This window comes from Oncorhynchus mykiss, chromosome 9 (genome assembly GCF_057628025.1).
Source record: "Oncorhynchus mykiss isolate SJ-2025 chromosome 9, ASM5762802v1, whole genome shotgun sequence".
In the NCBI taxonomy this organism is placed as follows: domain Eukaryota; kingdom Metazoa; phylum Chordata; class Actinopteri; order Salmoniformes; family Salmonidae; genus Oncorhynchus; species Oncorhynchus mykiss.
Window position 1 is genome coordinate 16,025,108 of NC_143030.1, and position 26,692 is coordinate 16,051,799.

At 40.0% G+C, this 26,692-nt stretch overlaps 1 pseudogene; it reads left to right on the forward strand.

The window, feature by feature from the left end:
• The first annotated feature begins 1,634 nt into the window (after positions 1-1,634).
• Positions 1,635-25,929, forward strand: LOC110532922 (uncharacterized; annotated as a pseudogene).
• Positions 25,930-26,692: the final 763 nt, after the last annotated feature.

Here is a 26,692-nt window from a genome sequence, read left to right on the forward strand (position 1 = left end):
GCCAAACTGAACAATTAGAACAGTCTTCATAGCAAATGCTATCTGGCTGCGGGATACTCCTTTCTCATATATCAAGTCTCACCTTGTGAGCCATTCCACACATCTGTTGATTGTCATGTAGACTGAGGGGTAGATCTTTGCTATAAAATATTTTTGTAGCCTTTGTGTCGGGTCTCTCAACGAATCATCCGAGGGTGGTTCGGCGACCAGCCATCGCTATTACAGAGCTCTCACTAATAAAGATTCAGTTCAAGTATAACTATCACTTGTGTGATAAGCTTGTCTCTCCTCATTTGATAATACATAATTTAACCACCACACACACAAATGTAAACACACATGGGGTGGTGGGCTACGGACCACTGCTAACCAAATACACCTCACCTTACCCTCCCCATGTTTGGCTAATAGAAGGTTGTGTTCATAAGGCACCAAACGGAAGAAAACAGATTAAAACAAGGAGTGAGGGACTATCTGATCTTTACCAATAACAAACCCACATTTTTGTTTTCCGTTGAAAAAGTTGCTACATTTTTTCTGCTGTGTGCTCTAATGAACATGACCCAGGTTTGCATGTTTGCCAGACAGAGAGAGAAAAAAGAGAGTAAGAAGAATCCATCACGCACACTGAGACGGAGGAGAGGAGCGAGGGATTCAGCGGAGGACAAGATAGCCCTGTCAATACAGGTATGTTAATCTTATGTTTGGATATACTGTTTTATTGTTCAAAACCTTGGCGAATACTATAATAAAGAATTATGATAATATATCAGTAAAGAAATGGTTTATTATCACATTAATAAAAGGTTATTGTTGTGGTGGTATGTGTGGTAATGTCTAATGCTGAAAAGGACAAGAATAGTACATCCACATCCTATACATGGCAGGTGTTGGATGTCCAGAAATAGATCATATTAACTGATCATTTGAAGGGGGAATTGTTTTCTGTTATTAATTCATATTGACTGATGAATATGTTGCTACATCCCAGATCCATGGAGTGGAGTAGGAGAGCTGTCCCTGTCTCTGGTGAGAACTAAATCCCTACAAGGGTTCGGGTCAATTCTATTTCAGTTCCTGTCAAAACAGACAGTAAATCACATTCCAATTAACCTCTGAGAGATTCTTATGACATTGCCAGGAATAAGAATGAGTTGCATTTCCAAAAAGACAAGTCCTGTAGCTTTCAAATGAACCAATCAGAATTGAAAAGATCATTCAAATTTCAGTGCACTTCCTGAATTGACTGAAATTGAAATTGAGTTGACCCCAACCCTTTCATCTAAAAGTCAGAGATCTTTAATGATCAGCATTACCCTATAGCATGTTACACAATTTGTCATATAATGTTAAAGTGTATTCACAATATTATTCTCTATGACAAATTCATAATATTATTCATTCATAATATTGTTGTTTTACAGGGATCTTCCTACTCTTTTGGAGGGTCACCATGCAGATAGGTAAATGCATTTTTAATAAAGCAGACAGACAGACAAACAGACAAAAACAAACAAACCAAATCAACTAATCAATGAATTAAGTATCAGTATTGGCCACTGACAGAACCTAGGCCTAATAATTAATTTTGTTCAGTTAATGTCCCAATTAACGGTTACTAATTACATTTGATAATGTTGGTGCAGGCAGGTGTGTGTGCAGGGGATATTTCTATATATTTGAGGTGTATTCACTAGGAACCAAAAGGAACAAAATGGCCGACACAGGGAGGGACTAATCTGAACTAAACAGTAAAATGTTGTCAGTTGAAAAATATATGGTTATGATATGCACTAATGTATAAACCTGTGCATTATATCTGTCTCTGTCACTCAAACAGACAACGTGGCTTTGAAAGGAGTGGCCAGCCAGTCATCACTGAATGGGTATGGCAATGCTCACAATGCCATTGATGGGAACAGAGAATCATACTATCACCTAGGATCCTGCACCCACACTGCACAGGAGACCAACCCCTGGTGGAGAGTGGACCTGCTGGATGTGTACAGAGTGACAGCTGTCACCATCACCAACAGAGGAGATGTTAGTGCTGAGAGACTTGATGGTGCTGAGATCCGCAACGGTAACTCACTGGAGAACAACGACATCAACAACCCCAGGTGAGTAGTGAAATAGAATAAATAACATTGTACTGTGATTCTGTACTGTAATACAATAATCATGTATCTCGCTCTCTTCGCCACCCCCTTCTCACTCTCCATCTTTCTCCCCACCCCCTCACTCTCTCTCCATCTCTCTCTCCCCCAACCCCCTCTCTCCCCACCCCCCATCACTCTCTCTCACCCCCACTCTGTACCCCACTTCCCTATATCTCTCTCCTCCCAAACACCTTCTATCTGTCCCACCACCCCCTTTCTTTGTCCCCCCACCCAACCTCTGTAAAATAACAATGTCCTTTGCTTTCTCCACCATCCCCTTCTCTCTCTCCCGCCACCCTCTCTTTCTTTCAGATGTGTTGTCATCTCCCACATCCCAGCAGGATAGACCTACACCTTCCGGTGTAATGAGATGGAGGGTCGCTATGTTGTTGTGGTCATCCCTGGACAGAAAAAGATTCTTACTCTTTGTGAGGTGGAAGTATTTGCCACTGTCAAAACTCAAGAGTCTTCCACAGAAGGTACTTCTTTCCTGGTACATTTATTTATTCTGTCAGAGAAGGTACGTTGAATAATAACATTTTTAATGAACATACTTATTTTCGTATCGGACTTCGGTTTAGTGGAGATTATACTTTTTTTCCCACAATTCATGTTTTGTTATATTGAATGTTATTTTGTGACTATGTGGGAGACATTTTCACAATGCAAATTAGTACAAATCAGTGTAATTTACACATTGCTCAGCTTACTAAACTTTAGTAAAACAATCAAGTTTTTGTACAGCGCATTGTTAAAGAAATATGTTAAATAAAATCATACTGTCAAGACATTCAGTTTTGTGGTATTTACGGTATTTTGCATAGATTTGAACTATTCTGCACCATAAAAATATCAGCAAATGTATTTCAGCCCCCAAGTCAAAGAAAACGGTGGTGAGGATGAAGATCCAATCAGATGCTGATCTGACAAACCAGGCAGTCGGTGACCAGCTACTACAGCAGGTAAGGGGGAGGAAGGGGGAAAGGGGGAGGAAGGGGGAAAGGGGGAGGAAGAGGGACAGACGGACAGTCGGAGTGAGAGAGAAAATAATCTAACAATTTAACCGAAAAGCTTGTGCTTTAATCTAGCTGAATGTAGAGCTTGTGAAGCAGGGGGTGTCTGACTTTCAACTGCGCTGGAGGACTCAGCCAGGTCGACAGATTTTCCACCGTGAGGAAGAAGAGAAGGAGGGTGGATCCACACAGACAGGTAACAACAAAGTGCATATTACAGACTGTTGTCCTTATTGCAACAGACAGGCAATAAAGACATTGTGTTTTTATCAGAGTTGGGGTCTATTCCATTTCAGGAAAAAAACTTTTATTTATTCCAGTTTCAATATACCTTAACGAGTTTCAATTATGAAAATGTGGAAGTGGAATTTCAGTTTACTCCCTGAATTGACTGAATTGAAATGTAATCAACCCTAACTCTGGGTCTTATTAACTTATTGCCAAGTTGTTATTGTAAGAAGAGAACGTGTTAGCGAGTCATAACTAAATTAGTACATGAAAGAGTTTCTGTATGTCATTTCTCTTCCAGGTGTCTGTGGAACTGAAGGGGGCTAGCCTGGTGAGAGACTCCAAGGAGACACAATAGTTTAAGATTGGACTGTATTGAGGACAATCAATCTACGTAAAACTTTAATTAAACCCAGTCTCATATAGCTATGCAACAACACATTTCAGCAACTAAACGCCTGTTTCAAATAAACTCAGGGTCTAAATCAAATCTCAATGTTATTTGTCACATACACATGGTTAGCAGATGTTAATGCGAGTGTAGCGAAAGTGCAATACATGGTATAAAATACAGTATATACATGTGATATTTCTTCATTTTACTCGGCAAGTCAGTTAAGAACAAATTCTCATTTTCAATGACGGCCTAGGAACAGTGGGTTAACTGCCTTATTCAGGGTCAGAACGACAGATTTTTACCTTGTGAGCTCGGGGATTCGATCTTGCAACCTTTCGGTTACTTGTCCAACGATCTAACCGCTAGGCTACCTGCCGCAGAATATGAATAATGTAAGATATGTAAACATTATTAAAGTGGCATTATTTAGAATGCATTGTATAAAGTGACTAGTGATAAATGAATTGTTTACCAGGTTACCGTGAATTGTTTACCAGGTTTAATGTTTGATTTGTTACATTAAATCATTCAGTAATGACTCTAAAAAATGGTCAATCTTCTGTTTTTATTGCCAGTAAGAAACTGCTAGCCATTGGCTGCTAACAGTTGAGAACTGCTATGTATAAACTGGCAAGCCCAAAAACACTCAACAACGTCGGGAGTACAAACCCCAAGAAATGGGCAAGAACTCACGAACACATGTACTCGCTGTTTGTTTGTTACCTATGCATAGTCACTTTGGGCTTGCCAGTTTATACCTAGCAGCCCCACCTACAGTACATATACAGATTACCCCTACTAGCCTGTACTCCTGCACACTGACTCGGTACCGGTGTCCCCTGTATATAGCCTCATTATTGTTATTCTTATTGTGTTACTTTTTATTATTACTTTTGATTTTAGCCTACTTGGTAAATACTTTCTTCTTCTTGAACTGCACTGTTGATTAAGGGCTTGTAAGTCAGCATTTCACGGTAAAGTCTTCACTTGTTGTATTCGGCACGTGGGAAATAAAGTTTGATTTCATTATTCTGTTAAGGATTTTATTTTATGGGGGCATTCTAAGACAAAAGACATGCAACACAGTGTGTAAATGATAAAACATTAGTGCAAATAAAAAGGTTGAATGCTGGAATTAAACAACTAACTATGTTAATTAGTCAAATCTGCGTGCATTAAAGAAATAGATGCCTGGCTCAAATAGAAGCCTGTATCTAATATGCAACTGTTCTGTTCAGTGATTTAAGCACATGAACCCTGGGGCTTTTAATTAAAATTTTACTGTATTTAAAGCTGTATACGGTATTTTATTATATACCGGTATTGATGCAGGGACCGGTTTGGGTGTTTACTTTACCTTCTATGCCGGTATTTGAATGTTTGGTTTGTTAAATGTGATACGCCATGTATAATATACATTTTTATAGTTTTCTTCGCTACTAGTCATCTCTCTCCGGCACTTTCTCTTTGTGCCACTTTCCACACAGACCTAGCCACACCCCCTGTCACTCAAGGAGCACATTTGATGTTCCTCAACCACGAGAAACTTGTGTTCAGTCTGCATGGTCAATGCAGCACATGCAACAATGCTGTTTTCACTTTGCTTCTTAATATAAATCCACTAGCGTTCTATAATGACACTATTAGTTTGTGTTTCTTACATCTAGTTTCTCTTTTCTTAGCAAGTTGCCCTACATCTTGTTAGCCGCTAATGATAATAGCTAGCTAGCTAATAAATGTACTGAGTCAGAGCAAACGTAGCTAGCTAATACAGCCTGATAATACCAGTGATGGTGTAGACCTAAATCAACATGCTGTTTGTGCAACAGTATCTTCTAAATCAAAGAGGAATATGCAAAGCAAGAATATGTTAGCTATATCAAGTAGCCAAGAAAAAAAACATGCAATGTAGCCAAAGTTTATAGGGTCCCCTAGGAAACACTTATCAACACTTTAGTTCCTACCCTGTCACAACAACTCCTCCCTGGCATTTTAGTTCGGACCATTTACTCAGTACTTTGTTGAAGCACCTTTGGCAGCAATTACAGAATCGAGTCTTCTTGGGTATAACGCTACAAGCTTGGCACACCTGTATTTGGGGAGTTTCTCCCATTCTTCTCCGCAGCTCCTCTCAAGCTTTGTCAGGTTAAATGGGGAGCGTCGCTGCACAGCTATTTTCAGGTCTCTCCAGAGATGTTCAATCGGGTTCAAGTCAGAGCTCTGGCTGGGCCACTCAAGGACATTCAGAGACTTGTCCTGAAGCCACTCGTGCGTTGTCTTGGCTGTGTGCTTAGTGTCTGTTACGAATCCCTTTTGGCCCGACAGTCTAGGGGAGATGGTAACGAGACCCGTAACATAACTCATGCAAATTATAATAGTGAAAAAGTAAAAGTGAGAACGAAATAACCACGGACAACTAAATTACCGTCAAACACATGGTTTATTAGAAGACACACGGTAATGGAGGGGGGCAGGAAAAGGGGCTGAGCTGGACCCAAGGAAATAAACAATAAGCATCCAAAACACCCCTGAGCTAGACTAGCCTATTTCAACAACAGCTAACTAACTAACCAAAAATACAGTGGGTGGTCCGCCCAGTTCTAACTAGTGTTTTTAACTAAGTTTACCTACGGGTAGTGTATGCCCATGGGCGACTTGTCTTGGTTCCCCCTTTTCCCACCAGCAAACAAACACCATAACTAAAAACAATACTCACAGGTGAGGACAAAGTGATATGGAGGTGCTCAATACATAAAGAGCGATAGAGAGACATAGTAGGAGAGGGTGAAACAGAGCGATCTACAGACATAGGGCATTTACAGAGAGATTGAGCTCTAGAGCAGACAACTGACAGGGTTTTTAAACCAAAGGAAAGGAACCCTGATTGGGTAGGAAACAGGAGGAGGTGTGTCTTCTGATTGATGATTGGTGACTGATTGGGGAGTGATGATTTTTACCTGTGAGGGGAGAAGGAGAGAAAAGAACACACACACACACACAGGATACCTGTATCCGTAACAGTGTCGTTGTCCTGTTGGAAGGTGAACATTCACCCCAGTCTGAGGTCCTGAGTGCTCTGGAGCAGGTTTTCATTAAGGATCTCTCTGTACTTTTCTCCGTTCATCTTTCCCTCGATCCTGACTAGTCTCCCAGTCCCTGCTGCTGATAAACATCCCCACAGCATGAGGCTGCCAAAGCCATTCTACACTGTAGGTATGGTTTGAGGTTTCCTCCAGATGTGATGCTTGGTATTCAGGCCAAAGAGTTCAATCTTGGTTTCATCAGACCAGTGAATATTGTTTCTCAGGGTCTGAGAGTCTTAAGGTGCCTCTTGGCAAACTCCAAGCATATGCCTTTAACTGAGGAGTGGCTTCCGTCTGGTCACTCTACCATAAAGGTCTGATTGGTGGAGTGCTGCAGAGACGGTTATCCTTCTGGAAGGTTCTCCCATCTCCACAGAGGAACTCTGGAGTTCTGTCAGAGTGACTATTGGGTTCTTGGTCACCTCCCTGACAAAGGCCCTTCTCTGCAGATAGCTCAGTTTGGCTGGGTGTCCAGCTCTAGAAAGAGTCTTGGTGGTTCCAAACTTCTTCTATTCAAGAATGATGGAGGCCACTGTGTTCTTAGGGACCTTCAATGCTACATATATTTTTGGGTACCTTTCTCCAGATCTGTGCCTCGACACAATCTTGTCTCGGAGCTCTACGGACAATTCCTTCGACCTCATGGCTTGGTTTTGCTCTGACATGCACTGTCAACTGTGATATAGACAGGTGTGTGCCTTTCTAAAAAGTCCAATCAATTAAATTTACCACAGGTGGACTCCAATAAAGTTGTAGAAACATCTCAAGGATGATCAATGAAAACAGGATGCACCTGAGCTCAATTTCGAGACTTATAGCAAAAGGTCTGAATACTTATGTAAATAAGGTATTTCTGTCAAAAATTTCTGAAAGCCTGTTTTCACTTTGACATTATGGGGTATTACAGTATGTGTAGATTGAGCAATTTTATTTAATCCATTTTAGAATAAGGCTGTAACGCAACAAAATATGGAAAAAGTCAAGGGGTTTGAATATTTTCCGAATGCACTGTGACTAACCATGGGAAATACTGGTAACTGGGTTATTCACCATCACTTAAACCATCCACTTTATATGCATAGTTCTGCGCCCATATTTACAAGGTATCCAAGACTATGAGTGCTGATCTAGGGTCACTTTTGCTTTTCAGATCATGAAAAATAAGACAAACGGGAACCATATCATGAGTCTCAAAGTAGGAATTATATTGGATGCCTTCAAAAAAAACATTTGAACAGTGATCTTTCACACAATGTTTTATATTTTACATTTAGTCTAAATTCTGCATTTGAACGGATTTAGAAATCTGGACGAAATAAAGACATCCCTTTTTTATTACTAGAGAATTTCTGATCCTCAATTTCATTGTTATGTTCTTCTTCATAAGAAAGTTGAATAAGAATATTTGAATAATAGATGAATTGATTGTAATTCTTCAAAGTAAGATGTATTCTGAGTAAAAGCTCTGTTATTAAATAAACTACTGTTGACTTATTTCACCTCAGCGAGGGGTTAAGGTTGTATGAATGACTGATAATCAAATACACCCAGGAAGCAACACACACACACACACACCCAGGAAGCAACACACACACACACACCCAGGAAGCAACACACACACACACTCAGGAAGCAACACACACACACACAGGGTGGTGGGCTACGGACCATTGCTAAACAAATACACCTCACCTTACCTTCCCCGTGTTTGGCTAATAGAGGGTTGTCTTCAACCCTGTGCTTTGGCAAAGTGGGTGGGGTTATATCCTTCCTGTTTGGCCCAGTCCGGGGGTGTCATTGGATGGGGCCACAGTGTCTCCTGAACCCTCCTGTCTCAGCCTCCAGTATTTATGCTGCAGTAGTTTATGTGTCAGGGGGCTAGGGTTAGTTTGTTATATCTGGAGTACTTCTCCTTTCCGGTGTCCTGTGTGAATTTAAGTATGCTCTCTTTCTCTCTCCTTCTTTCTCTCTCTCAGAGGACCTGAGCCCTAGGACCATGCCTCAGGACTCCCTGACATGATTACTCCTTGCTGTCCCCAGTCAACCTGGCCGTGCTGCTGCTCCACTTTCAACTGTTCTGCCTGTGATTATTATTATTTGACCATGCTGGTCATTTATGAACATTTGAACATCTTGGCCATGTTCTGTTATAATCTCCACCCGACACAGCCAGAAGAGGACTGGCCACTCCACATAGCCTGGTTCCTCTCTAGGTTTCTTCCTAGGTTTTGGCCTTTCTAGTGAGTTTTTCCTAGCCACCATGCTTCTACACCTGCATTGCTTGCTGTTTGGGGTTTTAGGCTGGGTTTCTGTACAGCACTTTGAGATATCAGCTGATGTACGAAGGGCTATATAAATACATTTGATTTGATTTAATTCACAAGGCACCAAATGGACGAAAACAGATTGAAACAGGGAGTGAGGGACTACCTGATCTTATCCAATAACAAACACTCTTTTTGTTTCCCATTGAAAAAGGTTGCTACATTTTTCCTGTTGCATGCCCTAATGAACATGACCCAGGTTTGCATGTTGTCCAGATAGAGAGAATAATAAGAGAGTGAGAAGAAGATCCATCAACATGAGGAAGACTTTTGGCCTACATGTTTTTTAAACATATACAATGAAGTATTTCCTTTCCAGCAGATGCACACAGTTTCCAACAGGGTCATTTTTGAATAAAGGTGGCAATTGGCCATTGGCATTTGGATTTGTTGTAAACTTTTTGTCTACCCATTCTAAATCAACTATTATCATAGCTTAAAGACATGAAATATGTTTTACCATTATGATAACATTCTGCCACCAGTAGCCGTAGTAACACAAATGATGGTAACACCAATGAGACATTTTAGGTAAAACAATTTCTGAAATGCTGGACACAAATGCTGAAATCTAAGGTCATCAATCATGAAAAAGTTGTTTACTGAAGTGATATGATTAATAATTTTACTCACAGTATTATTTCCCTTCAATTAATTTGACAAACACCAAATGACAGTTTGGATTTAGGCACACCAAATTATCAATGGAATCCACAATTAATGAAGTACGAAAAGGGTTTGATTAGCTAATAATTGTCTTGAATCTAGGCCCCTCCACCGATAACATTTTGCCACTGGAGAGAATGCTCAAGGTCCTTGAATATATTTGGAATCAGTGATTTTTAAAGCAGTAACAACAATTAAATAAAACTGAGGTAAAAACAGGTATTTTAATAGCCTTCCACGTTTTTATTGATCCTTACAATATAATAAATACTTTTGTTCACTTTCTAGCATTCAAAATAGTAGATATCTCAAAATAATAGATATCTCTAAATCCCAGAAACACACCTCTACAAATTACCAGTGGATCAAGACGATTTGCTAGTGCCCAGTCGTTTCTAGTTCATAAAAATATATGTTTTGCTGTATAAAGGACACGTGTGTTTTCATATTAAATAACGGTTAAATGGGAAATGTATTATTTTCCATGTTTTTGTCATTTGAAAGTGTTTTTTTTTACAACTCAATAATGACTCAACAGATTCACACAGTCAGTGATGATGAGACAGACAGGGACAGAAACGTTTGAAGTGATGTAACTATTGACACGTCAGGGAAAGGATGAGGTTCTATGGATGACTGCTAAACAAATACCCTGGAAAACAACACCACACACACACACACACACACACCACACCACACCACACCACACACAGAATTAGTTGTGTAACATAGATGTGACAGAATAATCAGAATGAGTTGTGTAACATGGATAATTAAGATGTCTTATCTGCATAATATTCTTATGTGATATACTTATTAGAATGTAACCCTTCAGACTCTGGTGTTGACAGTTGTACTTTCTCCCTCAGCTGGGGCTCAGTCACCTGGGGCCCAGAGAGGGGAGAGGTCAGGCTTGTCTTTCACATGTCTCTGTTGCTATGCAGAATATCAGAAAGAGAAGAGGACAGGAGGGAACATTCTCTTCATATGTGAATGTGTCTTTACCTATTCTAAACCATGTGAATGTGTCTTTACCTATTCTAAACCATGTGAATGTGTCTTTACCTATTCTAAACCATGTGAAGGGATGGCATGATTAATGGGGAACCAATTACTTGTCTCTACAATGTCTGTGGCCTTAGGGGAGATAATGTCTGAGAAAAGATGTGTGTGGTAGTGTCTGGAACCAGTGTATGTCATCTCTGATGTTGCACCTTTCCTGGGGTAGTATATGACCTAGAGGCTCACTCCCCTCAGTCAGCTTGTCCAGGTGTGTGGTCAAGAAGGGGTTTTACTCGAGATGGGAGTATCTGGAGTTGACAATCGATCTATGCCATAGAATGAGTTGGTGTTTCTGTGCTATGAAGTACCAGGAACGAGATCGGAGCCACGTCTTAGAGGCCAAACTGAACAATAAGAACAGTCTTCATAGCAAATGCTATCTGGCTGCGGGATACTCCTTTCTCATATATCAAGTCTCACCTTGTGAGCCATTCCACACATCTGTTGATTGTCATGTAGACTGAGGGGTAGATCTTTGCTATAAAATATTTTTGTAGCCTTTGTGTCGGGTCTCTCAATGAATCATCTGAGGGTGGTTCGGCGACCAGCCATCGCTATTACAGAGCTCTCACTAATAAAGATTCAGTTGAAGTATAACTATCACTTGTGTGATAAGCTTGTCTCTCCTCAATTGATAATACATAAATTAACCACCACACACACAAATGTAAACACACATTGGGTGGTGGGCTATGGACCACTGCTAACCAAATACACCTCACCTTACCCTCCCCATGTTTGGATAATAGAAGGTTGTGTTCATAAGGCACCAAACGGAAGAAAACAGATTACAACAAGGAGTGAGGGACTATCTGATCTTATCCAATAACAAACCCACATTTTTGTTTTCCGTTGAAAAAGTTGCAAAATTGTTTCTGCTGTGTGCCCTAATGAACATGACCCAGGTTTGCATGTTTGCCAGACAGAGAGAGAGAGAGAGAAAAGAGAGTAAGAAGAATCCATCACGCACACTGAGACGGAGGAGAGGAGCGAGGGATTCAGCGGAGGACAAGATAGCCCTGTCAATACAGGTATGTTAATCTTATGTTTGGATATACTGTTTTATTGTTCAAAACCTTGGCGAATACTATAATAAAGAATTATGATAATATATCAGTAAATAAATATATTATTATCACATCAATAAAAGGTTATTGTTGTGGTGGTATGTGTGGTAATGTCTAATGCTGAAAAGGACAAAAATAGTACATCCACATCCTATACATGGCAGGTGTTGGATGTCCAGAAATAGATCATATTAACTGATCATTTGAAGGGGGAATTGTTTTATGTTATTAATTCATATTGACTGATGAATATGTTGCTACATCCCAGATCCATGGAGTGGAGTAGGAGAGCTGTCCCTGTCTCTGGTGAGAACTAAATCCCTACAAGGGTTCGGGTCAATTCTATTATAGTTCCTGTCAAAACAGACAGTAAATCACATTCCAATTAACCTCTGAGAGATTCTTATGACATTGCCAGGAATAAGAATGAGTTGCATTTCCAAAAAGACAAGTCCTGTAGCTTTCAAATGAACCAATCAGAATTGAAAAGATCATTCAAATTTCAGTGCACTTCCTGAATTGACTGAAATTGAAATTGAGTTGACCCCAACCCTTTCATCTAAAAGTCAGAGATCTTTAATGATCAGCATTACCCTATAGCATGTTACACAATTTGTCATATAATGTTAAAGTGTATTCACAATATTATTCTCTATGACAAATTCATAATATTATTCATTCATAATATTGTTGTTTTACAGGGATCTTCCTACTCTTTTGGAGGGTCACCATGCAGATAGGTAAATGCATTTTTAATAAAGCAGACAGACAGACAAACAGACAAAAACAAACAAACCAAATCAACTAATCAATGAATTAAGTATCAGTATTGGCCACTGACAGAACCTAGGCCTAATAATTAATTTTGTTCAGTTAATGTCCCAATTAACGGTTACTAATTACATTTGATAATGTTGGTGCAGGCAGGTGTGTGTGCAGGGGATATTTCTATATATTTGAGGTGTTTTCACTAGGAACCAAAAGGAACAAAATGGCCGACACAGGGAGGGACTAATCTGAACTAAACAGTAAAATGTTGTCAGTTGAAAAATATATGGTTATGATATGCACTAATGTATAAACCTGTGCATTATATCTGTCTCTGTCACTCAAACAGACAACGTGGCTTTGAAAGGAGTGGCCAGCCAGTCATCACTGAATGGGTATGGCAATGCTCACAATGCCATTGATGGGAACAGAGAATCATACTATCACCTAGGATCCTGCACCCACACTGCACAGGAGACCAACCCCTGGTGGAGAGTGGACCTGCTGGATGTGTACAGAGTGACAGCTGTCACCATCACCAACAGAGGAGATGTTAGTGCTGAGAGACTTGATGGTGCTGAGATCCGCATCGGTAACTCACTGGAGAACAACGACATCAACAACCCCAGGTGAGTAGTGAAATAGAATAAATAACATTGTACTGTGATTCTGTACTGTAATACAATAATCATGTATCTCGCTCTCTTCGCCACCCCCTTCTCACTCTCCATCTTTCTCCCCACCCCCTCACTCTCTCTCCATCTCTCTCTCCCCCAACCCCCTCTCTCCCCACCCCCCATCACTCTCTCTCACCCCCACTCTGTCCCCCACTTCCCTATATCTCTCTCCTCCCAAACACCTTCTATCTGTCCCACCACCCCCTTTCTTTGTCCCCCCACCCAACCTCTGTAAAATAACAATGTCCTTTGCTTTCTCCACCATCCCCTTCTCTCTCTCCTGCCACCCTCTCTTTCTTTCAGATGTGTTGTCATCTCCCACATCCCAGCAGGATAGACCTACACCTTCCGGTGTAATGAGATGGAGGGTCGCTATGTTGTTGTGGTCATCCCTGGACAGAAAAAGATTCTTACTCTTTGTGAGGTGGAAGTATTTGCCACTGTCAAAACTCAAGAGTCTTCCACAGAAGGTACTTCTTTCCTGGTACATTTATTTATTCTGTCAGAGAAGGTACGTTGAATAATAACTTTTTTAATGAACATACTTATTTTCGTATCGGACTTCGGTTTAGTGGAGATTATACTTTTTTTCCCACAATTCATGTTTTGTTATATTGAATGTTATTTTGTGACTATGTGGGAGACATTTTCACAATGCAAATTAGTACAAATCAGTGTAATTTACACATTGCTCAGCTTACTAAACTTTAGTAAAACAATCAAGTTTTTGTACAGCGCATTGTTAAAGAAATATGTTAAATAAAATCATACTGTCAAGACATTCAGTTTTGTGGTATTTACGGTATTTTGCATAGATTTGAACTATTCTGCACCATAAAAATATCAGCAAATGTATTTCAGCCCCCAAGTCAAAGAAAACGGTGGTGAGGATGAAGATCCAATCAGATGCTGATCTGACAAACCAGGCAGTCGGTGACCAGCTACTACAGCAGGTAAGGGGGAGGAAGGGGGAAAGGGGGAGGAAGGGGGAAAGGGGGAGGAAGAGGGACAGACGGACAGTCGGAGTGAGAGAGAAAATAATCTAACAATTTAACCGAAAAGCTTGTGCTTTAATCTAGCTGAATGTAGAGCTTGTGAAGCAGGGGGTGTCTGACTTTCAACTGCGCTGGAGGACTCAGCCAGGTCGACAGATTTTCCACCGTGAGGAAGAAGAGAAGGAGGGTGGATCCACACAGACAGGTAACAACAAAGTGCATATTACAGACTGTTGTCCTTATTGCAACAGACAGGCAATAAAGATATTGTGTTTTTATCAGAGTTGGGGTCTATTCCATTTCAGGAAAAAAACTTTTATTTATTCCAGTTTCAATATACCTTAACGAGTTTCAATTATGAAAATGTAAAAGTGGAATTTCAGTTTACTCCCTGAATTGACTGAATTGAAATGTAATCAACCCTAACTCTGGGTCTTATTAACTTATTGCCAAGTTGTTATTGTAAGAAGAGAACGTGTTAGCGAGTCATAACTAAATTAGTACATGAAAGAGTTTCTGTATGTCATTTCTCTTCCAGGTGTCTGTGGAACTGAAGGGGGCTAGCCTGGTGAGAGACTCCAAGGAGACACAATAGTTTAAGATTGGACTGTATTGAGGACAATCAATCTACGTAAAACTTTAATTAAACCCAGTCTCATATAGCTATGCAACAACACATTTCAGCAACTAAACGCCTGTTTCAAATAAACTCAGGGTCTAAATCAAATCTCAATGTTATTTGTCACATACACATGGTTAGCAGATGTTAATGCGAGTGTAGCGAAAGTGCAATACATGGTATAAAATACAGTATATACATGTGATATTTCTTCATTTTACTCGGCAAGTCAGTTAAGAACAAATTCTCATTTTCAATGACGGCCTAGGAACAGTGGGTTAACTGCCTTATTCAGGGTCAGAACGACAGATTTTTACCTTGTGAGCTCGGGGATTCGATCTTGCAACCTTTCGGTTACTTGTCCAACGATCTAACCGCTAGGCTACCTGCCGCAGAATATGAATAATGTAAGATATGTAAACATTATTAAAGTGGCATTATTTAGAATGCATTGTATAAAGTGACTAGTGATAAATGAATTGTTTACCAGGTTACCGTGAATTGTTTACCAGGTTTAATGTTTGATTTGTTACATTAAATCATTCAGTAATGACTCTAAAAAATGGTCAATCTTCTGTTTTTATTGCCAGTAAGAAACTGCTAGCCATTGGCTGCTAACAGTTGAGAACTGCTATGTATAAACTGGCAAGCCCAAAAACACTCAACAACGTCGGGAGTACAAACCCCAAGAAATGGGCAAGAACTCACGAACACATGTACTCGCTGTTTGTTTGTTACCTATGCATAGTCACTTTGGGCTTGCCAGTTTATACCTAGCAGCCCCACCTACAGTACATATACAGATTACCCCTACTAGCCTGTACTCCTGCACACTGACTCGGTACCGGTGTCCCCTGTATATAGCCTCATTATTGTTATTCTTATTGTGTTACTTTTTATTATTACTTTTGATTTTAGCCTACTTGGTAAATACTTTCTTCTTCTTGAACTGCACTGTTGATTAAGGGCTTGTAAGTCAGCATTTCACGGTAAAGTCTTCACTTGTTGTATTCGGCACGTGGGAAATAAAGTTTGATTTCATTATTCTGTTAAGGATTTTATTTTATGGGGGCATTCTAAGACAAAAGACATGCAACACAGTGTGTAAATGATAAAACATTAGTGCAAATAAAAAGGTTGAATGCTGGAATTAAACAACTAACTATGTTAATTAGTCAAATCTGCGTGCATTAAAGAAATAGATGCCTGGCTCAAATAGAAGCCTGTATCTAATATGCAACTGTTCTGTTCAGTGATTTAAGCACATGAACCCTGGGGCTTTTAATTAAAATTTTACTGTATTTAAAGCTGTATACGGTATTTTATTATATACCGGTATTGATGCAGGGACCGGTTTGGGTGTTTACTTTACCTTCTATGCCGGTATTTGAATGTTTGGTTTGTTAAATGTGATACGCCATGTATAATATACATTTTTATAGTTTTCTTCGCTACTAGTCATCTCTCTCCGGCACTTTCTCTTTGTGCCACTTTCCACACAGACCTAGCCACACCCCCTGTCACTCAAGGAGCACATTTGATGTTCCTCAACCACGAGAAACTTGTGTTCAGTCTGCATGGTCAATGCAGCACATGCAACAATGCTGTTTTCACTTTGCTTCTTAATATAAATCCACTAGCGTTCTATAATGACACTATTAGTTTGTGTTTCTTACATCTAGTTTCTCTTTTCTTAGCAAGTTGCCCTACATCTTGTTAGCCGCTAATGATAATAGCTAGCTAGCTAATAAATGTACTGAGTCAGAGCAAACGTAGCTAGCTAATACAGCCTGATAATACCAGTGATGGTGTAGACCTAAATCAACATGCTGTTTGTGCAACAGTATCTTCTAAATCAAAGAGGAATATGCAAAGCAAGAATATGTTAGCTATATCAAGTAGCCAAGAAAAAAAACATGCAATGTAGCCAAAGTTTATAGGGTCCCCTAGGAAACACTTATCAACACTTTAGTTCCTACCCTGTCACAACAACTCCTCCCTGGCATTTTAGTTCGGACCATTTACTCAGTACTTTGTTGAAGCACCTTTGGCAGCAATTACAGAATCGAGTCTTCTTGGGTATAACGCTACAAGCTTGGCACACCTGTATTTGGGGAGTTTCTCCCATTCTTCTCCGCAGCTCCTCTCAAGCTTTGTCAGGTTAAATGGGGAGCGTCGCTGCACAGCTATTTTCAGGTCTCTCCAGAGATGTTCAATCGGGTTCAAGTCAGAGCTCTGGCTGGGCCACTCAAGGACATTCAGAGACTTGTCCTGAAGCCACTCGTGCGTTGTCTTGGCTGTGTGCTTAGTGTCTGTTACGAATCCCTTTTGGCCCGACAGTCTAGGGGAGATGGTAACGAGACCCGTAACATAACTCATGCAAATTATAATAGTGAAAAAGTAAAAGTGAGAACGAAATAACCACGGACAACTAAATTACCGTCAAACACATGGTTTATTAGAAGACACACGGTAATGGAGGGGGGCAGGAAAAGGGGCTGAGCTGGACCCAAGGAAATAAACAATAAGCATCCAAAACACCCCTGAGCTAGACTAGCCTATTTCAACAACAGCTAACTAACTAACCAAAAATACAGTGGGTGGTCCGCCCAGTTCTAACTAGTGTTTTTAACTAAGTTTACCTACGGGTAGTGTATGCCCATGGGCGACTTGTCTTGGTTCCCCCTTTTCCCACCAGCAAACAAACACCATAACTAAAAACAATACTCACAGGTGAGGACAAAGTGATATGGAGGTGCTCAATACATAAAGAGCGATAGAGAGACATAGTAGGAGAGGGTGAAACAGAGCGATCTACAGACATAGGGCATTTACAGAGAGATTGAGCTCTAGAGCAGACAACTGACAGGGTTTTTAAACCAAAGGAAAGGAACCCTGATTGGGTAGGAAACAGGAGGAGGTGTGTCTTCTGATTGATGATTGGTGACTGATTGGGGAGTGATGATTTTTACCTGTGAGGGGAGAAGGAGAGAAAAGAACACACACACACACACAGGATACCTGTATCCGTAACAGTGTCGTTGTCCTGTTGGAAGGTGAACATTCACCCCAGTCTGAGGTCCTGAGTGCTCTGGAGCAGGTTTTCATTAAGGATCTCTCTGTACTTTTCTCCGTTCATCTTTCCCTCGATCCTGACTAGTCTCCCAGTCCCTGCTGCTGATAAACATCCCCACAGCATGAGGCTGCCAAAGCCATTCTACACTGTAGGTATGGTTTGAGGTTTCCTCCAGATGTGATGCTTGGTATTCAGGCCAAAGAGTTCAATCTTGGTTTCATCAGACCAGTGAATATTGTTTCTCAGGGTCTGAGAGTCTTAAGGTGCCTCTTGGCAAACTCCAAGCATATGCCTTTAACTGAGGAGTGGCTTCCGTCTGGTCACTCTACCATAAAGGTCTGATTGGTGGAGTGCTGCAGAGACGGTTATCCTTCTGGAAGGTTCTCCCATCTCCACAGAGGAACTCTGGAGTTCTGTCAGAGTGACTATTGGGTTCTTGGTCACCTCCCTGACAAAGGCCCTTCTCTGCAGATAGCTCAGTTTGGCTGGGTGTCCAGCTCTAGAAAGAGTCTTGGTGGTTCCAAACTTCTTCTATTCAAGAATGATGGAGGCCACTGTGTTCTTAGGGACCTTCAATGCTACATATATTTTTGGGTACCTTTCTCCAGATCTGTGCCTCGACACAATCTTGTCTCGGAGCTCTACGGACAATTCCTTCGACCTCATGGCTTGGTTTTGCTCTGACATGCACTGTCAACTGTGATATAGACAGGTGTGTGCCTTTCTAAAAAGTCCAATCAATTAAATTTACCACAGGTGGAATCCAATAAAGTTGTAGAAACATCTCAAGGATGATCAATGAAAACAGGATGCACCTGAGCTCAATTTCGAGACTTATAGCAAAAGGTCTGAATACTTATGTAAATAAGGTATTTCTGTCAAAAATTTCTGAAAGCCTGTTTTCACTTTGACATTATGGGGTATTACAGTATGTGTAGATTGAGCAATTTTATTTAATCCATTTTAGAATAAGGCTGTAACGCAACAAAATATGGAAAAAGTCAAGGGGTTTGAATATTTTCCGAATGCACTGTGACTAACCATGGGAAATACTGGTAACTGGGTTATTCACCATCACTTAAACCATCCACGTTATATGCATAGTTCTGCGCCCATATTTACAAGGTATCCAAGACTGAGTGCTGATCTAGGGTCACTTTTGCTTTTCAGATCATGAAAATTAAGACAAACGGGAACCATATCATGAGTCTCAAAGTAGGAATTATATTGGATGCCTTTAAAAAAAACATTTGAACAGTGATCTTTCACACAATGTTTTATATTTTACATTTAGTCTAAATTCTAGCATTTGAACGGATTTAGAAATCTGGACGAAATAAAGACATCCCTTTTTTAATACTAGAGAATTTCTGATCCTCAATTTCATTGTTATGCTCTTATTCATAAGAAAGTTTAATAAGAATATTTGAATAATAGATGAATTGATTGTAATTCTTCAAAGTAAGATGTATTCTGAGTAAAAGCTCTGTTATTAAATAAACTACTGTTGACTTATTTCACCTCAGCGAGGGGTTAAGGTTGTATGAATGACTGATAATCAAATACACCCAGGAAGCAACACACACACACACACACACCCAGGAAGCAACACACACACACACCCAGGAAGCAACACACACACACACAGGGTGGTGGGCTACGGACCATTGCTAAACAAATACACCTCACCTTACCTTCCCCGTGTTTGGCTAATAGAGGGTTGTCTTCAACCCTGTGCTTTGGCAAAGTGGGTGGGGTTATATCCTTCCTGTTTGGCCCAGTCCGGGGGTGTCATCGGATGGGGCCACAGTGTCTCCTGAACCCTCCTGTCTCAGCCTCCAGTATTTATGCTGCAGTAGTTTGTGTCAGGGGGCTAGGGATAGTTTGTTATATCTGGAGTACTTCTCCTTTCCGGTGTCCTGTGTGAATTTAAGTATGCTCTCTCTAATTCTCTCTTTCTCTCCCCTTCTTTCTCTCTCTCAGAGGACCTGAGCCCTAGGACCATGCCTCAGGACTCCCTGACATGATGACTCCTTGCTGTCCCCAGTCCACCTGGCCGTGCTGCTGCTCCAGTTTCAACTGTTCTGCCTGTGATTATTATTATTTGACCATGCTGGTCATTTATGAACATTTGAACATCTTGGCCATGTTCTGTTATAATCTCCACCCGACACAGCCAGAAGAGGACTGGCCACCCCACATAGCCTGGTTCCTCTCTAGGTTTCTTCCTAGGTTTTGGCCTTTCTAGTGAGTTTTTCCTAGCCACCGTGCTTCTACACCTGCATTGCTTGCTGTTTGGGTATTTAGGCTGGGTTTCTGTACAGCACTTTGAGATATCAGCTGATGTACGAAGGGCTATATAAAAACGTTTGATTTGATTTGATTCACAAGGCACCAAATGGATGAAAACAGATTGAAACAGGGAGTGAGGGACTACCTGATCTTATCCAATAACAAACACTCTTTTTGTTTCCCATTGAAAAAGGTTGCTACATTTTTCCTGTTGCATGCCCTAATGAACATGACCCAGGTTTGCATGTTGTCCAGACAGAGAGAATAATAAGAGAGTGAGAAGAAGATCCATCAACATGAGGAAGACTTTTGGCCTACATGTTTTTAAAACATATACAATGAAGTATTTCCTTTCCAGCAGATGCACACAGTTTCCAACAGGGTCATTTTTGAATAAAGGTGGCAATTGGCCATTGGCATTTGGATTTGTTGTAAACTTTTTGTCTACCCATTCTAAATCAACTATTATCATAGCTTAAAGACATGAAATATGTTTTACCATTATGATAACATTCTGCCACCAGTAGCCGTAGTAACACAAATGATGGTAACACCAATGAGACATTTTAGGTAAAACAATTTCTGAAATGCTGGACACAAATGCTGAAATCTAAGGTCATCAATCATGAAAAAGTTGTTTACTGAAGTGATATGATTAATAATTTTACTCACAGTATTATTTCCCTTCAATTAATTTGACAAACACCAAATGACAGTTTGGATTTAGGCACACCAAATTATCAATGGAATCCACAATTAATGAAGTACGAAAAGGGTTTGATTAGCTAATAATTGTCTTGAATCTAGACCCCTCCACCGATAACATTTTGCCACTGGAGAGAATGCTCAAGGTCCTTGAATATATTTGGAATCAGTGATTTTTAAAGCAGTAACAACAATTAAATAAAACTGAGGTAAAAACAGGTATTTTAATAGCCTTCCACGTTTTTATTGATCCTTACAATATAATAAATACATTTGTTCACTTTCTAGCATTCAAAATAGTAGATATCTTTAAATCCCAGAAACACACCTCTACAAATTATAAATGAATTTTGCACGCCCAATTTTTCAGTTTTTGATTTGTTAAAAAAGTTTGAAATATCCAATAAATGTCGTTCCACTTCATGATTGTGTCCCACTTGTTGTTGATTCTTCAGAATAAAATACAGTTTTATATCTTTGTTTGAAGCCTGAAATGTGGCAAAAGGTCGCAAAGTTCAAGGGGGCCGAATACTTTCGCAAGGCACTGTAGATGTGACAGAATAATCAGAATTAGTTGTGTAACATAGATAATTAAGATGTCTTATCTGCGTAATATTCTTATGTGATATACTTATTAGAATGTAACCCTTCAGACTCTGGTGTTGACAGTTGTACTTTCTCCCTCAGCTGGGGCTCAGTCACCTGGGGCCCAGAGAGGGGAGAGGTCAGGCTTGTCTTTCACATGTCTCTGTTGCTATGCAGAATATCAGAAAGAGAAGAGGACAGGAGGGAACATTCTCTTCATATGTGAATGTGTCTTTACCTATTCTAAACCATGTGAATGTGTCTTTACCTATTCTAAACCATGTGAATGTGTCTTTACCTATTCTTAAACCATGTGAAGGGATGGCGTGATTAATGGGGAACCAATTACTTGTCTCTACAATGTCCATTGTATGTCATCTCTGATGTTGCACCTATCCTATCCTGGGGTAGTGTATGACCTAGAGGCTCACTCCTCTCAGTCAGCTTGTCCAGGCGTGTGGTCAAGAAGGGGTTTTACTCGAGATGGGAGTATCTGGAGTTGACAATCGATCTATGCCATAGACTGAGTTGGTGTTTCTGTGCTATGAAGTACCAGGAACGAGATCGGAGCCACGTCTTAGGGGCCAAACTGAACAATAAGAACAGTCTTCATAGCAAATGCTATCTGGCTGCGGGATACTCCTTTCTCATATATCAAGTCCCACCTTGTGAGCCATTCCACACATCTGTTGATTGTCATGTAGACTGAGGGGTAGATTTTTGCTATAAAATATTTTTGTAGCCTTTGTGTCGGGTCTCTCAATGAATCATCCGAGGATGGTTCGGCGACCAGCCATCGCTATTACAGAGCTCTCACTAATAAAGATTCAGTTCAAGTATAACTATCACTTGTGTGATAAGCTTGTCTCTCCTCATTTGATAATACATAAATTAACCACCACACACACAAATGTAAACACACATGGGGTGGTGGGCCATGGACCACTGCTAACCAAATATACCTCACCTTACCCTCCCCATGTTTGGATAATAGAAGGTTGTGTTCATAAGGCACCAAACGGAAGAAAACAGATTAAAACAAGGAGTGAGGGACTATCTGATCTTATCCAATAACAAACCCACATTTTTGTTTTCCGTTGAAAAAGTTGCTAAATTGTTTCTGCGGTGTGCCCTAATGAACATGACCCAGGTTTGCATGTTTGCCAGACAGAGAGAGAGAGAGAAAAGAGAGTAAGAAGAATCCATCACGCACACTGAGACGGAGGAGAGGAGCGAGGGATTCAGCGGAGGACAAGATAGCCCTGTCAATACAGGTATGTTAATCTTATGTTTGGATATACTGTTTTATTGTTCAAAACCTTGGCGAATACTATAATAAAGAATTATGATAATATACAAGTAAAGAAAATGGTTTATTATCACATTAATGAAAGGTTATTGTTGTGGTGGTACGTGTGGTAATGTCTAATGCTGAAAAGGACAAGAATAGTACATCCACATCCTATACATGGCAGGTGTTGGATGTCCAGAAATAGATCATATTAACTGATCATTTGAAGGGGGAATTGTTTTATGTTATTAATTCATATTGACTGATGAATATGTTGCTACATCCCAGATCCATGGAGTGGAGTAGGAGAGCTGTCCCTGTCTCTGGTGAGAACAAAATCCTTACAAGGGTTCGGGTCAATTCTATTTCAGTTCCTGTCAAAACAGACAGTAAATCACATTCCAATTAACCTCTGAGAGATTATTATGACATTGCCAGGAATAAGAATGAGTTGCATTTCCAAAAAGACAAGTCCTGTAGCTTTCAAATGAACCAATCAGAATTGAAAAGATCATTCAAATTTCAGTGCACTTCCTGAATTGACTGAAATTGAAATTGAGTTGACCCCAACCCTTTCATCTAAAAGTCAGAGATCTTTAATGATCAGCATTACCCTATAGCATGTTACACAATTTGTCATATAATGTTAAAGTGTATTCACAATATTATTCTCTATGACAAATTCATAATATTATTCATTCATAATATTGTTGTTTTACAGGGATCTTCCTACTCTTTTGGAGGGTCACCATGCAGATAGGTAAATGCATTTTTAATAAAGCAGACAGACAGACAAACAGACAAAAACAAACAAACCAAATCAACTAATCAATGAATTAAGTATCAGTATTGGCCACTGTGACAGAACCTAGGCCTAATAATACATTTAGTTCAGTTAATGTCACAATTAACGGTTACTAATTACATTTGATAATGTTGGTGCAGGAACAAAATGGAACAAAATGGCCGACACAGGGAGGGACTAATCTGAACTAACCTGTAAAATGTTGTCAGTTGAAAAATACATGGTTATGATATGCACTAATGAATAAACCTGTGTATAATATCTGTCTTTGTCACTCAAACAGACAATGTGGCATTGAGACGAGTGGCTGCTCAGTCTTCCCTTTTTTCTTGGGAAAATAGTCCAAGTAAAGTCATCGATGGAAACCGCAACTCTAACTATAACTATGGTGGATCCTGCAGCAGCACTGCATTTAACACCAACCCCTGGTGGAGAGTGGACCTGCTGGATCTGTACAGAGTGACAGCTGTCACCATCACCAACAGAGGAGACTGCTGTCCTGAGAGACTTGATGGTGCTGAGATCCGCATCGGTAACTCACTGGAGAACAACGGCATCAACAACCCCAGGTGACACATACTGTAGACATGTGTACATATTTATTTATTCTCTTGTAGGTGTTCAGATATGGTCTTCATTCTTCTGGAGCTGTTCTGTGTCTGTATTACACCGGCATCAACAACTCCAGGTGACAAATGGACATCAGTACATTTTTATGTCCAGTCTTGAAGGAGATTGGATACATTGGTCTTGATCCATGCTTCTGTAGCTATTCAGTGGCTATTTATTTAACAGAATGACTGTATTCTCTATGGTACATTGTAGAGAGTCCTCATTCCCCCTATCTCTTTCTCTCTCCCTCTTCCTCCCTCCCTCTCTCCCCCCCTCTCCCTTTCAGGTGTGTTGTCATCCACCACATCCCAGCAGGAGAGACCTATACCTTCCAGTGTAATGAGATGGAGGGTCAGTATGTTGTTGTGGTCATCCCTGGACAGAACAAGATTCTCACTCTGTGTGAGGTGGAAGTATTTGCCACAGTCAAACCTCCAGGTACTTCTTTACCAGTACATGTATTTATTCCGTCAGTGATGGTATGCCGAATAATAACTTTAATGACCAGAATTTATTTCCTGTCGAACACATTTAGTGGAGATGATAATTCTTTTCCAATGCATGTTTTTTGTATTGAATGTTTTTTTTTGGTGGGAGACAATGCCAATTAGTAGAAATCTGTGTAAAATAAACCGCAAAACTCATAATCTGGCAGTGTGACATTTTCTTTTCTTCAACAATGTGCGTTATAAAAATAACTCTGTTTATGCTTCACTCAGCTTACTAAACTCTAGTAAAACAATCACCGTTTGAGTTTTGTGGTATTTACGGTATTTTGCACAGATTTGAACTATTTTGCACCATGAAAAATATCAACAAATGTATTTCAGCCCCCAAGTCAAAGAGAACGGTGGTGAGGATGAAGATCCAATCAGATGCTGATCTGACAAACCAGGCAGTCGGTGACCAGCTACTACAGCAGGTGAGAGAGATGGAGAGGGAAGGGGGAGGGAGAGAGAAAGGGAGAAATAGAATGTATCTGTGTATTTGAACATTTATCTAACCGCTTGAACTTTCATCTAGCTGCATGTAGAGCTCGTGAAGCAGGGGGTGTCAGACTTTCAACTGCGCTGGAGGACTCAGCCAGATGGACAGATTTTCCACCATGAGGAAGATGAGAAGGAGGGTGGACCCACACAGACAGGTAACAACAAGGAGCATATTATATAGACTGTTGTCCTTCTTGCAACAGACAGGCATTGAAGACATTGTGCTTTTATCAGAGTTGGGATCTTCCATTTCAGAAAATAAATTGATATTTTAATTCCAATTCCAATTTTCCTCATTGTGTTTCAATTATGAAAATGTGGAAGTGGAATTTCAGTTTACTTCCTGAATTGACTGAATTGAAATGTAATCAACCCTAACTCTGGGTCTTATTAACTTATTGCCAAGTTGTTATTGTAAGAAGAGAACGTGTTAGCGAGTCATAACTAAATTAGTACATGAAAGAGTTTCTGTATGTCATTTCTCTTCCAGGTGTCTCTGGAACTGAAGGGTGCTAGCCTGGTGAGAGACACAAGGAGACACAATAGTTTTAGGATTGGACTGCCTTGACGACATAATCTATCTACCATAAAACTTTAATTAAATGCAAAATCTCAAATAGCTGCCTGTCCCTTCTAATAGCCAATCCAGAAAATAAACGCCTGTTTCAAAGAAACACGGGGTCTAAATGAATTGTTTACAAGGTTCCCATGAATTACTGATAGATATGAAATGGCAAGAAAAAAACATCAACAACTTTGGGAGTACAGACCCCCAGAAATTGGCATCCCCAGTAAGAACTGACAAAAAACACAGTAAAAGATGTGAGTAATGTTTCTGTCAAGGATTGTTTTTGTTTTTTATAGAGGCATGCTGAGACAAAAGAAATGTGACACAGTGTGTAAATGATAACACATTAGTGTAGGAAATTGATTAAAAGGCTGGAATTTAACAACTAACTATGCAAATGTGTAAAAACCTGTGTGCATTAAGGAAATAGATGCCTGGCTCAAATAGAAGCATTTATCTAATATGCGGCTGTTTTGTTCAGTGATTTAAGCAAATAAATGCCGGGGCGATAAATTGAAGTTGTCCTGTATTTAAATTAATGTATAAACAACATTATTCCTTTCAACATGTAAAAGTTAATATGCAGTTTGGTTCATTTTTATTTCAAGTAATGAACATGGTTTAGTCAAGTATATTACTTCAAGCCTGCATTCTTTTGACGAACCAAAGCAGCACCAATGAGTTAGCCAGCCAACTTTGAAAAACAACCAA